Here is a 14424-nt window from a genome sequence, read left to right as displayed (position 1 = left end):
CATATGTCTTGAACATTAGTAATGTATATGATCTTTCTCTAAGAGCAGGTTTTGATTAGGAAGTGGCTGAGCAGACTACAGATACTTTGAATACTAAAAAGAGAAGGATGTCATTGAGTAAGAAGTGAATTAAGGAAGAAATTGGAGTGATACACCAAATTTCTCCTAACACAGTTTGGCTGAAAGCTGCTTGCATTCAACTCAGTAGCATTTTTTGGATAGGTTTAACTCTAGTTTCTTTATTTCTAATAGTAGTTTTCAAATATAAATATGGGTTATATATTCACTCACTTACTTTGGTAAACATGCTCTTTTATTTTTGCTTTTTACGGTTTGATCCAAAATCAATAATTTGGATGAAAATATAGCAAACCAGCTGAGAGAGTTCCTAGGGAGACTTGCAGAGTAATTTCCTAAAGCACCTCACAACAGCTCAGAAAACACTTTCTGTTTCTGAGAATGCTGATGAGAGGGTTCTTTCCTAATCCTATGTTAAACAGAATGAAAAAAATATATATATTTCCTTTTGATGGAGAAAATGATTAGTGAATTTACAGCATGCTTTAGACTCTCTGGTGAAAGGGCTCATAAATCTCTGTATTTAACAAGAACTCCAGCTGATTCTTAAAAGGCAAAGTTTTAATACACTTTAAAGGTAAGGGGAGCATAAGAATCTCTTAGGTGTGTTTCCTCCCAAAACAGAGTGTCCCTCAAACCAAGATACTGACACATATTCCCCCAAGTGAGCACACCTAAGCTCCCTAAACCGCTATTACTGATTGGATATGTCACATCCCCCAGGTGTTTTGAGAAATAAATCTAGAATGTCAGCCTCTATTGAATAAGATGTGTATTAGAAAGAGCTTAAAAGAATCATTAGAGGCTACCAAGGAGGATTATCTTCCATATTTTTATTTTTCGTGATGTTTTTCTACCTATCACTGGTAAATTTAGTGTCCCTTTGCTTCTCCCATTATAGTCTAAACTCTTCAAAGGTAGAGATGATGCCCAGTAATCTTTGCATCTCCAGTTCTAACACAAGGTTTGGTGCATTGTTATTGAATAAGTGAATAATAAGTACTAAAATTGTTATGTTAAACAGTTTTAATTTAAAAAATTGGTAGAATATGAGTAATGGAACATTCTTAACATTCATTCATAAACAGCAGCCACACAGGCATTACAAAATAGAGGCTCAGGCTTCAAAAAGGAAAGTCATTTGCCAGTGCCTATACAAATTTGATTCTATTGCATAGAAAAGTGAAAATCCCCAGCTGGGTCTTTATTTCAAATTAACCTTAGTCTTCAACAGCAGAAACAATTATTTGGATCTACACTTGCAGGCAGAAAAAGAAAAGAGATTCTTCTTTTATGCCTTATTAAGCTACAGAATAAGTTAACACAATACAAATATCCCTGAAAGGATTAATGATACAGCTCAAGATAGCTACTATTTGTTCTAATTGGAAATATAATCATCATTTCCTCTGATCTTTGGATCTGGGGATGAGCAAGGATCACAGCTGAACAGTAAGTAAAGAGACAACTGGAGAGAGATGAAATCATCCTGAAGTCAGTTCTTTCCAGTTCATCCAACACTTTTTTCCAACTGTGTACTTTTCTGGAAGTAGTCGCCGTAGGACTGCATGGTGCTGTTCCAGTGTTACGGAGTGGTAAACAATTTTCTTTAAGATTATGAGTACTTTGAGCATGTTAGTAGAATCTTGCAAGGGTCCATAAGAAAATAATGGGAACCTAAACAGCTGTGTAGACTACATGAAACTAAGACTTAACATGTTCTTGTATGAAACTGTTCATGGCTGTTCTCGTTGTGTGCTCCAATTCCTAGAATCCCCATTTAGCAAAAGAACTAGAAGGAAGAATTTATTTGAGATAATCCACTGTATTTCATATATATGTAGGAAGACTATGAACACTATACCAGTACTAATAAAAAAATACAAGTATTGAGAAGCGATCCTAGTTTTCTATTAGCTGTCCACTTACTTTTTATTACATCAGCCTGTTGACTGCAAAGTGCTCAAGAATATCTCTGAGAGCCAGATTGCTTAGGCATGAAGCTTGGCTCCTCCACTACCATCTATATGACTCAGAGCAAGTAACTTAACCTCTCTGTGCCTCATTGTTCTCATGAAAAATGAGGGTAATAATATTCACCGTTTCATAGAGTTGTTATGAGAATTAAATGAGTTAATATATGCAAAATACTACATTATGTGGTCTATAGCAGACATTTTCTCTATGTCACTTGTCATTCTCTGCATAGCACTTAACAGGGTAAGATACTTGTCCTGTTTGTTTAAATCATTTGCTTTATTGGTCTTTATGATGTTATCCTCTAGAATGTAACCTCCATGAGCACAGGGACCTTGCTTGCATCGATTAATACTACATCCGCAGAATTCAGACTAATGTCTAATGGGGAGGTTATAGTCAATAAATACTTCTTGAATGAATGTGTTAGGTAGAGCCGTATGAAATGCAGATGTTTAACCATAATTAAACTACAATATAGTAGCTTCACATGAGTCAAATAAATAGAATGAATACCCTGAACTTGAGGACAGCCAATTTGTCTCTCAGTATAGTTGAACCACCTAATAACTTTGTGACCTTGAGCAGGTTTCTTCATTGTTCTAATTTTTGGTTTGGAGATGATATATACAGACCTCCAAGGTTGTTTTGGAAATAAAATAATATATGTGAGAGTAACTTGCACAAAATACTTCTTAGAAACAAAGTAAATTTTAACATTAATACAGCACTTTAGAATTCTCAAAATGCAATTGTAAGTTTTATCTCGTTTGTTCCTTATAACAATAGGAAATGGTACAGATAAAAGAGAGCCTTATTATGCAAGGATAATTATTCACTATGAGGGAGTCTTCTTAAAGCTGCACCAAAAATTTCATAGTATGTAAGGAAAAAGAATTCACTTGAGACTTTATCTTGAAAAAAATGGAGGTAAAGTAATGAAAATAATTTTTTTTTCATAAATATAATAATTTTGGTTATAAGGACAATAAGGACTATTTTTTTTAAATAATGAAGGGTTTTTTTTTTTAAAAAAAACATGGTTTCTGGCAAAAGTATATAAGAACACAATGCAACAACCTTTCATGTTTAATTAACTTTCAAAGCATCGCTGAAAAGAGCGTCACCTTTAAGAAATATTCAAGGTTTAATCAGCTTTCCCAAGGACTTTTATTATTATTTTTAAATTCAAATCTTCCTTTAAAATTCCTGCTCTGTCACCAACCTTACCTTTTCTTTCCTCTATAGTTTTGAGCTGCCTAACTAGGGCAAATCCTTCTGTCAGTTCCATCGTGTGTAATTTGCACTGCTCTCCACCACTGCTCCTATTCATCACTTGAAATTCTGAAACTTCTCTGAGATTTAGAGTCTTGCTTGGCAAAGGCTTTACATGATATTTATAAACTAATGATCAAATACATTGATTTAATAGTTAGAGACCGGAATCTTAAGAGAGAAGAGATGTGGAGAGCAGACTAATTTCATAAATGATCAACTCATTATAGCATTAGAGAATATTTTCATGTTATGATAGCTTTTGCTTTCCTTGCAGTCTCATTATTGTGCAGACTCCGATCATAAAATTGAGATAATAAAAAACCTCTGTATTCTTACTATCTTCATTTTATAGATGATTAAAATTCAGCTCAGAGACGTTTATTGACTTAAGACAACACAGCAAGTAAAACTCTCCCCTAATCCATGCCCTTTATGCAAAGGAGCAGATAAATTTGGGATTAAGGGTAAATCTGTTTTCTCTTTTTTGGTTGCTATTTAGATTCATGCTTTACTGTAATAAGGAGTCTCTTCAAAGGACCCAACACTTTGAATAGATGTTAGGATTTTTGAGTAGTCTCAAATCCAGAGTCAAGTCTTTTGCAGTTGATTTTGACATTCATAGAAAATGATTGCAGGTCCCATGTTGGAGAATTCCTTCCCAAGAAGATTGAATGGAATCACGGAAAGAGCTTTGAACTGAGAATCAAGATGTATGGATTTTAGGTTAGCTCTGACGACAAATTGTCAAACATTAAGTATGACCTTGGGCAAAGAGCTCTCTCATTCTCTGTCTTGGTTTCCTTAACTCTAAGATAAATATCCTGAACTCACTGATCACCAAGGCCCTTTCCATGTAAAGATTCCACACGTCTGCCTCCCACCTGCACTCGACCACAGGCCAGTCGCACAATGCTGTACTGTGATGAATTTAAACTATGAAATTTGGGTTAAGTGGAGTGTGGCTACAGCTCTGTGCTTTACCACCCTGTGATTCTCCTTTTCCCTCCTTTAAACCTTCAATTCTCTAGCAGCCAATGTACTGGTAAAAACATGACCTCAAGAGTCAGACATAGCTGGGTTCAAAGCCCAGCCCTGTGATGTTAGAAAACTCTGAGTTTCAGGCTTCTTCCTTCTAAAATCAGAATAGTAAACTAACACTGACTACTAGTAAGGATTAAATTTGTTAATGGTATTTGTGAAATATGGGAGAAACTTAGTAAATAACAACTCCTTCACTCTCCCTTTACCTTCCTCCAACACAAAAGATGTAAAGCACATTTGCCATAAGGCCAGCACTCTCTCTTTTTTGGAAGAACATAGAGACACAAATGGTCAAGGGAAAGAAGTAATTATTAATTGAAATGGGCTAAGATATCTGCTTTTAAGTAATGCTTATTTAAAGAGCTGAATCTTGAGGCTGTCATCAGTTGTATGTGCACCCACTTGGAAGTCCCTGAACAAAGCACTCATGTGATCACCTCTAAGTCAGCGTGTTTTAGTGATCTTGGACTTCGGGTCCTTGGTTGCCTCTCTTGCTAATCTCAGAAAGCTCGGTGTTTTTACTGCCAAAAATAATGTAGGGGATCAGATCTGCCTTTAAAAAATTTTCTTAGTGTCCCACTATCTCACATCTTTCAGATATGCCAAGCTGAAGATGTACTTTGGTGGACTAGATATAGGTCCTCTTGGTTGATATTCATGTATTCTTCTAGACTTTCTTTGGGAGCTTATTTACTATTTTATCTGTCTATCAATCTATCTATCCATCCATCCTGAGGAAACACTGATGTCAAATATTATTTTCTTGAGTAGGGACCTGTGTAGAATACTCACAGATAGGTTTTCAGGGTAGAGAGTAAATCAATTGCTTTAGTCATTTTGCTCAGTTATCTTCCTGAGTATCTTAATTAAACTTTATTTAATTAAATGAGTTTCTACCATGCGTGCTTGCATATGATTTATTTTAAAGAAATCCAGACAAAATGGTTCTTTTCCTCAGAGCTCAAATTTCAGATTTTTAGAAAATGTCAAGCTGTCCAGCAGAAGAAATCCAAAGCCAAATTAACCTCCAAGTTGCAGTCCACTTCACTATCTGCATCACTGTTGGTCTGTGATTCTGCCAGCAACAAAGGAGGGTTCTCTATGCAGGATTTGGGCAGAAAGCCAGGCAAGAGTTATGCCTTTCATCTGGCAATTGAGTGGTTTGGGAATCTTGTCTTCAAGGTTTGGGATAGTAGTTATTTATACGTGACCAGAAACCCAAAAGTGGTCAAGAGTCAAGGTGGGCATTAAGGATTAGAGAGGAACACAGATCTCAGAAGAGGTTAAATTGGAGAAGGTGTGTTTTAGATACATTAAGTCAAGACACGGCCACCAGAGTACAGGGTCTGAAACTAGTATGGATGAGAAGCTGTTTTAATCAAGGTACATATGATAAGCACCTTTGCCATTATTTCATTTGTTGCTCACATGATTAGGGAATTTAATATTACTCCATAATCCTACTACATATTCATGGTACAAAAAGAAAAAATGGACAGTGGTCTGAGAGTAGCTGTTTTTCTGTTTGTTTTTTACAGCGCATGTCAAAGCCCACCTGTGATATTTTAAGTGGTGTTTAGAAGACAGGGCTATTTTCCTAAGTTTCAAATGGATACAAGCTTGATGTATCTACAGACTTTAGTGTGAATCATTATTTCATTACAATAAGTGGGAGAGTTAGAGAGCAAAAACTGTGTTTCTTCCTTGAATGCTGGGATCCCTTGATTAGGCTCTGGCTCATAGCACATTCTCCACGTACATTTTTTTTTTAATTGATATGATTAGGTTCAGAATGTTAAGAGCAAAACAGATCAAGCCAGTTCTGTTCTGAAACAATACGGTTTTCCTTAAGCCATCACTTTTACTGAATTGGAAACTTTACTTGATCAATAATGACTTTTCTGAAAGTCATTAGTCCAGAACCCCATAGATTGACTTTTGGGGCTGCTGGGCACTGCACATCTGCCAGACCTCTTTGACAATCTGGAAGGTGCTACTGCAGCATCTGTAGAGAGTAGATTTGTAATGCTGTCCTGCTTTGTGTGAGAATCTGCAAGGTGGCACAGGAGGCTCAACACAGAGTCTGCACATGCTTAGCATTCTGGCTGGAATTAAACACCTCATTCGAAAACCAAGACACACAATGAAGAAAATGGAATGAATCCCTAGCTTTCAATTGCATTGCAAATAGGACTGAGTGAGGCTTAAGTGTAGAATTTTGCTTGGATTGCTCTGAATCTAAATGGTTCATTTCTTGCAGAAGATTAGTTGTGTTATTGTGATATTAGAGACTAGGTAAAAATGTCAAGTGTTTTAACTACTTATCCTGGTATTCAACCATTCACTACTTATTTGCTAAATATCTATTGGACACCATTATATGGTGCAGGTGAAGCAGAAAATAAGACTAACAAATCCCCTATCCACATGAAGCTTACACTCTTGTGGTACAGACAGACAATAAATAAGCAAACTAATAAATATATAACAGGGTGTCATCAATGAATAACAATAACTTAGGGTAAGGTTGATATGTTGGTGTCATAATGTTTGGTACCAGATATTATGAAGGATAGTGACAGATAATGATCAGGGATGATCTTTTTGAGGAAATACCCTTTGGGCAGAGGCATAAATGAAGTGAGGGAAGAGACCATACAGATACCTAGGGAAGTAGATCCCGGCAGAAAAAAGAAAACATTCAAAGGCTCTGAAGTGGGAATGAGGTTGGTCTTCTAGGAAAGAGGAATGAGGTTGGTGAGACTACATAGAAATGGGTGGAAAGACAATGATGGGAGATAGAATAGAAGAATAGAAACAGAGAGCTCATGAGAGACATGTTTGCTGAGATTCTGGATTTTATTCTAAGTGTGAATAAGAATGTAATGGAGGGCATAAGAAAGGAGGAAATAAGATCTGATTTACATGTATAAAAATTACATTGTGTGACCGGCAGAGTAATGTTCCTCCAAAGATGTCAATGTCCTCATCCCTGGAAACTGAATATGTTACCTTACACACCGAAGGAGAATTAAAGAAAGTTGCAGATGGAAGTTAAGGTTCCTAATCAGCTAATTTTAAAATAGATTATTTTGGATTATCCAGGTGGTCCCAGTGTAATCACAAGGGTCCTTAAAAGTAGAAGAGGGAAGTAGAAAAGTAGGACAGAACAGTGTGATATCAGAATGACCAAGCCACCACTGCTGGCTTTGAAGATGGACAAATGGGTCGATGAGCCACTGAGCATGGGCAGCCTGCAGAAGGAAAAGGGATGGTAATGTATTTGACACCAGAGCTTCCAAAGAAGAATGCAGCCAGCCAACGCCTTGATTTTAGCCCAGTGAGACTCAAGTTGGACTTCTGACCTACAGAAGAGGAAAATGATGAATTTATATCATCTAAACCATTAAGTTCATGGTAACTTGTGCACCCACAATAGACTATTAACACATTCTGGCTTCTGTGTGTGGGACGAACTCTACCATCTATGAAGGGAAGTAGGGAGTCCTCTTGGGTTGCTATTGTGATTTTTCAATCCAGAGAAAACAGTGGTTTAGACTAGAGGAGCAATAGTGGAGACGGTAGGAAGTGGTCAGATTTAGGATATATTTTCAAGCTGATAGAAAGAAATTAGTCTTGGGTAATTCCTGGGATTTTGGTCCTGCCATTGAGCTGAACAACTGGGTGAGCAGTGATGCATTTAGTGCCATGGGGAAGGAAGGGGAGATACAGCTTAGGGAAGAAGGGCAAGATTTCTGTTACAGAAATTTGTTTGAGGTTTCTTTCAGATACCCAAGTGGAAATGTTGATTTAGCAAGTGCATAAATAGGTATGAAGTTCAGGAGATAGGTCCGGGCTAGAAATATAAACTTGGGATGGCAAAGGTGCAAAATAGAAAAGCCTTTGGTCCTAGATTTTATGGTACCACCACATCAAACCCAGCTGCTTGTATTTGAAATGTTATGTGAGAAGAAAGGAAGATTTTTTTTTTTGTTGTGGAGGCCCTTAATATTTACTAGTTACTAAACTGATATCCCAACTAATCCCCCAAACTGTTAAATCACGTCATATTCAAAATAATCTGAACTACCCCCATTGCTCAAATTAAGTCCAGAGAGCAGTAGAATACAGCTTACTTTGTTGCAGATTTAAGGACATGGCCGTGAATATTTCCTGATCATATGTTCTTGTCTAAACTTGCTGGGAAAAACCGGGTAACAAAGACAGCAGTGGGTTTAGTGGAATGGTGGGTACAGCCTTTGTTGGCACAGTTGAAAACGGCTCATCACGATGTTGACATTTGGAGCAGGCTGATGAAGAGAGAGAGGGGAGGATGCATCACTTCCTCTTTAGGACACGATCTTCAGGTGCACCCACCTCTTCCACTCATCTACCTTGCTCAGAAATAGTAGATGGCCCCACATAAGGGGTTTTTTAGTCTGAATGGCCATGTTTACAGCTGAGATTTGGGGATTCTATCATCAAAGGGTAAAAGAGAAAGCAGATGTTGGAGACAATAGTAATTCTGATCCCAGTCTGTCCCTCTGGCTACCTTAATATTCATACATATCCGTCCTGCTCTTAGAACACACTCCTCCTTCCCTGAGGGTCACACACCGGTGACTGCATCAGCTCAGAGCCCCAGACCTGCAGGTGATGAGTAGTCTTCTCACCAGGACTAGGTGTGGCTGCTCATGGCCCAGCAAATGATAACCCCAAAGACCATTTATTTGACCTGTCACCAATGTACAACAGAAGATTAGGGGCTGTCTAGCTGCAATTAAAACACACAAACAAAAAACAACAACAAAACCTCTCCCACTTAGAAAAAGCAAGAGTCGAAACAAGCAGCACTCACTTTATAACAATTATGAAATACTATCATGCAGGAATATCAAAGGCTCCTGCATTAGTCTTTCAGGGCTGCCATAACAGAACGCCATAACTGGGTAGTTTAAACAGAAATTTATTTTCTCACGGTTCTGGAGGCTAAAAGTCTAAGATGAAGATGTCAGCTGGTTTGGTTTCCTTTGTGGCCTCTCTCCTAGACTTGCCCATGGCCATTTTCTCACTGGGACCTCACATGGTCTCTCCTCTGTGTGTCCACATCCCCAGGGGCTCTTCCTCTTCTTGAAAGAACACCAATGATGTTGGATTAAGGCCTACCCTAAGGATCTCATTTTAAGTTAGTCATCTCTTTAAAGAACCTATCTCCAAAAATAGTCACATTCTGAGGTTACTGGGAGTTAGGTATTTGGGGAGGGACACAATTCAGCCCATAACAATTTCTTTCCCTGGCAGTGGAGTAAATTTCTTCTTTAGCTCACCTGCCTTCCCTGATTTTGCAGAACTTTCTGGATTAATGTCCTCTGTGTCTCCCCCGGGGCTCAGATTACAGAGCAGCCAGTGAGGTGGGTGCTTACCTCAGGCACAAAATTTAAGAGATCACAAAAAAACCTCAGTAATCAAGATAAAAATATTTTAATGAAGTATTTTAAATAAACAAACAAATGAAATGAATGCAAAGGAGCCATGATGAACAAAATATCAATTTTAATAAAAATAGGATCAGTATTAGTAATTTTCCCTTTTGCCTCAAGCTCCAATATGATAATCCTACATCATTGTTAATGATCCTGTCATTATAAAATTATTTATTTTAATTGGAACATTGTAATTGTACATTCTTATGGGATATAATCTGATGTTTTGATACATATATATGTTGTATAATGATCAGGTCAGGGTAGTTAATGTAACCATCACCTCAGGCATTTATCATTTCTATGTGGCAAAAACATTCAAAAGCTTCTCCTGTAGCTATTATGTAATGTACAAAACTTAAGTGTATGTTAACTCACCTTATGGGTATATATACATAGTGGAATACTACTCTGCCATAAAAAAGAATGAAATACTGCCATTTGCAGTAACATGGATGAACTTAGAAAAAATTATGTTAAGTGAAATAAGCCAGGCACAGAAAGAGAAGTACCACATGTCCTCACTCATAAGTGGAAGCTAAAAAATAAACAAAGAAAGAAAGAAAGAAAAAAGAAAGAAAGAAAGAGAGAGAGAAAGAAAGAAGGAAAGAAAGAAAGAAAGAAAGAAAGAAAGAAAGAAAGAAAGAAAGAAAGAAAGAAAGAAAGAAAGAAAGAAAGAAAGAAAGAAAGAAAGAAAGAAAGAAAGAAAAAGAAAGAAAGAAAGAAAGAAAAAACAATCACAGTAATACATCAAACTTTCAAAAGGAGAGAACAGAACTGAAGTTAGCAGAGGTGGGAAAGGGGGAGGAGGAGGGATGATGAGGGAGGAATTGGTAAAGGGCCACAAAAAATGATTACACTGTATGCATAATGTTGAATATACTAATTATTCTGATTTGAGCATCATATATTGCACACAGGTATTGATATTCAACTCTGTACCCCACAGATATATACAATAAAATACTTTACAATAAAAAAGGCACCAGTACACAAACTTTTGATATTTTGTTCATCAAAGATTTTTTTGTATTAATTCTGATTGTTTTAAATATTGCATTAAAATATTATCTTGATTACTGACTTTTTTGGCACCACCGCCTTAAGTTTTGCACCTGAGGCCAGTGCCTCTACTCACCTCACTCTCATCTCACTCCCTCCTCCTCCAGCCCCTGGATTTTTCTTCTGGTAATTTTTCCTTGTCCTTGTCCATTGACCTTTTTACTACATCTGAAGTGGATACAGGAGAGGATATCCTTTCTAGTGGCCAAACCATGTTCTGCTGGTGCAGGTTCAAAGATCTACAGGTGTTTTAGGTGTATAGCAACCTTGGGCTTTGGCCATCAGGTTTCCCATTCATTTGGTAATGTAATTCCCTCAAAAACCTAGTCAAATTCTGGTCTATTTGCCTCTAATTAATTCCATGGGACAGTAACAATAGCCCATACTCTCATTCAACATACTTTTTAAGAATGAGAATTTTAGTCTTTTATTTTATGTCCTCTGTGCACTACCCACCTTCACACCGGTCTTTTCCTCTAAGGTAGCCAAGGCTAGTGAAAAATAGATTGGGGTGTGAAGGTAATATCCTTCGTTCTATTTCTGCTTCTGTGTCCCCTCCCATTGTCTGGCAGAGAACACTTACTGGAAGCGCTTGAGTAAAAGCTTGGGCTACAAGCTTACCTCCTGCTAACGCTACTTCTTCAGAATCACAAGAATAGAGAAGTTAATAACTTTTCAACCCTGTGAGGCTTCCAAATCTGGACCCTGTTCCAGGATCCCCCACCCTCCACAATAAAAAAAGGAAAGATAGAAAAAGAAAAAAGTGCCTACCAAAATAGAGCTGTATTTCCTACCTTCTGTACTTTCAAGTAGGCTGATTCTTGCTAGAGTTCAGCTCATTCTTGTACTGCTTTGCTGAAAATGAGAAGAAGAGTCAATAATATCATGCACTGATATTCTGGGGGAAAAAATTCAACACTTTCCTTTAGTGGGCTCAGTTAGTGTGGGTACTAATTTCCAAGTTATCACAGCAGACACTATGGTAGGCAGAATAATGCCTGCCCCCACCCGGAACCAAGACTCTCACACTCTAATCCCCAGAACCTGTGAATCTACTGCCTTATTTGGCAAAACAGAACTAAGGTAGCAAATGCAATTAAGGTTAATAATCAGCCGACTTTAAGATAGGAAGGTAATCCTGGATTATATAGCATGTCCATTGTAATCACATGGGTTCTTCAATGTGGGTGAAAGAGGCAAAAGAGGAGGTCAAAGTGATTTGATATGAGAAAGATTTGATCTGCTGCTGCTGACTTTGAAGATGGAAGGAGAGACCATGAACCAAGGAATGCAGGCAGCTTCTAGAGGATGAAAAAGGCAAAGAAATGGAGTTTCTCCTAAAGCCTGCAGAACAGAACACAGCCATGCCAACAACGTGATTTTAGTCCCATAAGATCCATTTTGGATTTCTGACCTCCAGAACTTTAAGATAATTAATTTCTTTTGGTTTAAGCCACTAAATTTGTGATAGATTATTAGAGCAGCCATAGGAAATTAGTAAAGCATTTTACCAAATGCTTTGCTGTTAGATTTCTAGAGTGAAATCTTTAAATTTTGCCACCTAATACCTTATCATTAAGCCACTGTCAGTTGTGCTATGTCATTATCCCACTTATTAGTACCAGATTCTATTCATTAGTACATTGCTTCCCAGATATGACAAGATCCGAAATAACTCTTGCTTTAAAAAGATAGAACTTGATTTCTGTTTTTCATAAGTCTGAAGCAAAGTAGACCAGGGCCAATACGGCTGTTCCATGGGTTGATGCTTCAGACCTTGCTCTTGTTCCTCTGCCATCTTTAGGTTTTGCTTTCATCCACATGGTTGTAGGAGACTCATCATCATATTTTAGTTACTGGAATGAAGAAGTAAGGAGTGAAGAGCACGAACTTCCCTTTAGGGTCATAACTTGAAAGTTGCACACATTACTAACATTCACATTCTAATGGCCTGAAATTAGTCACATGCCACATTTAGCCTCAAGTGAGGATGGCAATTGTTATCTTTATTTTGGTGTCCATGTGCTAAACTAAGATTTGAGGATTCTATGACTAAAATAAAAGGAGAAAATGAAAATATTAACTCCTGCTACACACAGGACATGACATTGCATTGTGCAAAGGAGGAATTGATTTCAATTTGCACTATGAGTAGGGGGAAAAACAAAAAAACCTTCTCCCGAAAAACTGACTTTAAAATCCTTCACATGGGCAGTGGAGTATCATGGGGTTATCACAGAATAGGCATTCCTGCAAGGATAGTGTAAGTATAGCAAGCACGTTCAAGTAAGAGACTGAGAGCTGCAATGTTGCACTGGCAAGTAACCGTTGAAATTCAGCAAAACTCATGTAAAGGCTGAGTCTTAGTGAAAAGCTTCTGCATCAAGAAATGGGCATCTCAGCAGACCTTGTGATAGGAGAACAATGTGGAACATAGAAAAGAGGCCCCAGGTAAGACCAGCTTAGAGGCTTTTCCTTAGCCACTATAGTGAAGAGTTACGATCAACCTTCCTAGTGAGGAGAAACCAGAGACTGTTGCCAAAATCCACTGTGTATCACTTATAGACCGACATTTAAATATGGAGATTAATTTGTAGGTGGTTCTCATTCCAGAGTATAGATTTAGTCATTATCAACAAATCCTTTTGTCATCTGCATGAAAATATTGAGTTAAATACACCCCTGTGGGTGTTATCACGCATAGATACTTAGAGTAGTTAGACTATACATATTAGAGATCAGATTCAGGAGCCCTGAGAGGGAAAACTTCACTATAGAATTCTGACCAAATGTGTTACTCACTATTTTAGTCCATTTTCTGCTACTATAACAGATACAACAGACTGGGTAATTTATAAAGAGAAAAAAAGTTTATTTGGCTTGCAGTCCTGGAGGCTGGGAAGTCCAAGAACATGACACTTGCATCTGCATGGCAGATAGTATCACATGGTGAGAGAGCAGGCTTGAGAGAGACCTTCTGTAGGCTGAACTTTATTCTTTATCAGGAGCTTATTTCTGCAATGACTAACTTACTGGCATTAATTGAATAGACCTCTTAAAAGCCTCACCTCCCAACACTATTATGACAAACAAATTTTAACAGGAGCTTTGAAGGGAGCAATCAAATCACAGCACTCAGAGAGCTTAACCTTTCCAAATCACCAAATAGTAGAGAAGTGTCCTGGCAGTTTAGGTCACTGAGTTTTTTCACCCACAGAAGTTCTGACATTTGTGCTAAATATCATTGGTTATTTGCTCACTGTCCTATGAAATACCAACAATTCGAAAACATCTCAATGTCTTAGAACTTAGAACTTAAGTGATCCTCTTGGGTGATGCCCGTATTGCTTTAGCTAAGGAGGAAACTGTACCCAAAGAGAATAAGTGTGTTTTCCATGCTAAATGGTTAGTTATTGACAGTCATGCTTGGAGTTTTAGTCCTCTGATTCCTCTGCCACTATTCTTTGTGTTACACTTGATTTTCTGTTTGATTTTTCCCATTCTA

The sequence above is a fragment of the Cynocephalus volans genome, chromosome 15 (assembly GCF_027409185.1).
Source record: "Cynocephalus volans isolate mCynVol1 chromosome 15, mCynVol1.pri, whole genome shotgun sequence".
In the NCBI taxonomy this organism is placed as follows: Eukaryota; Metazoa; Chordata; class Mammalia; order Dermoptera; family Cynocephalidae; genus Cynocephalus; species Cynocephalus volans.
This window is presented reverse-complemented; position numbering follows the sequence as displayed.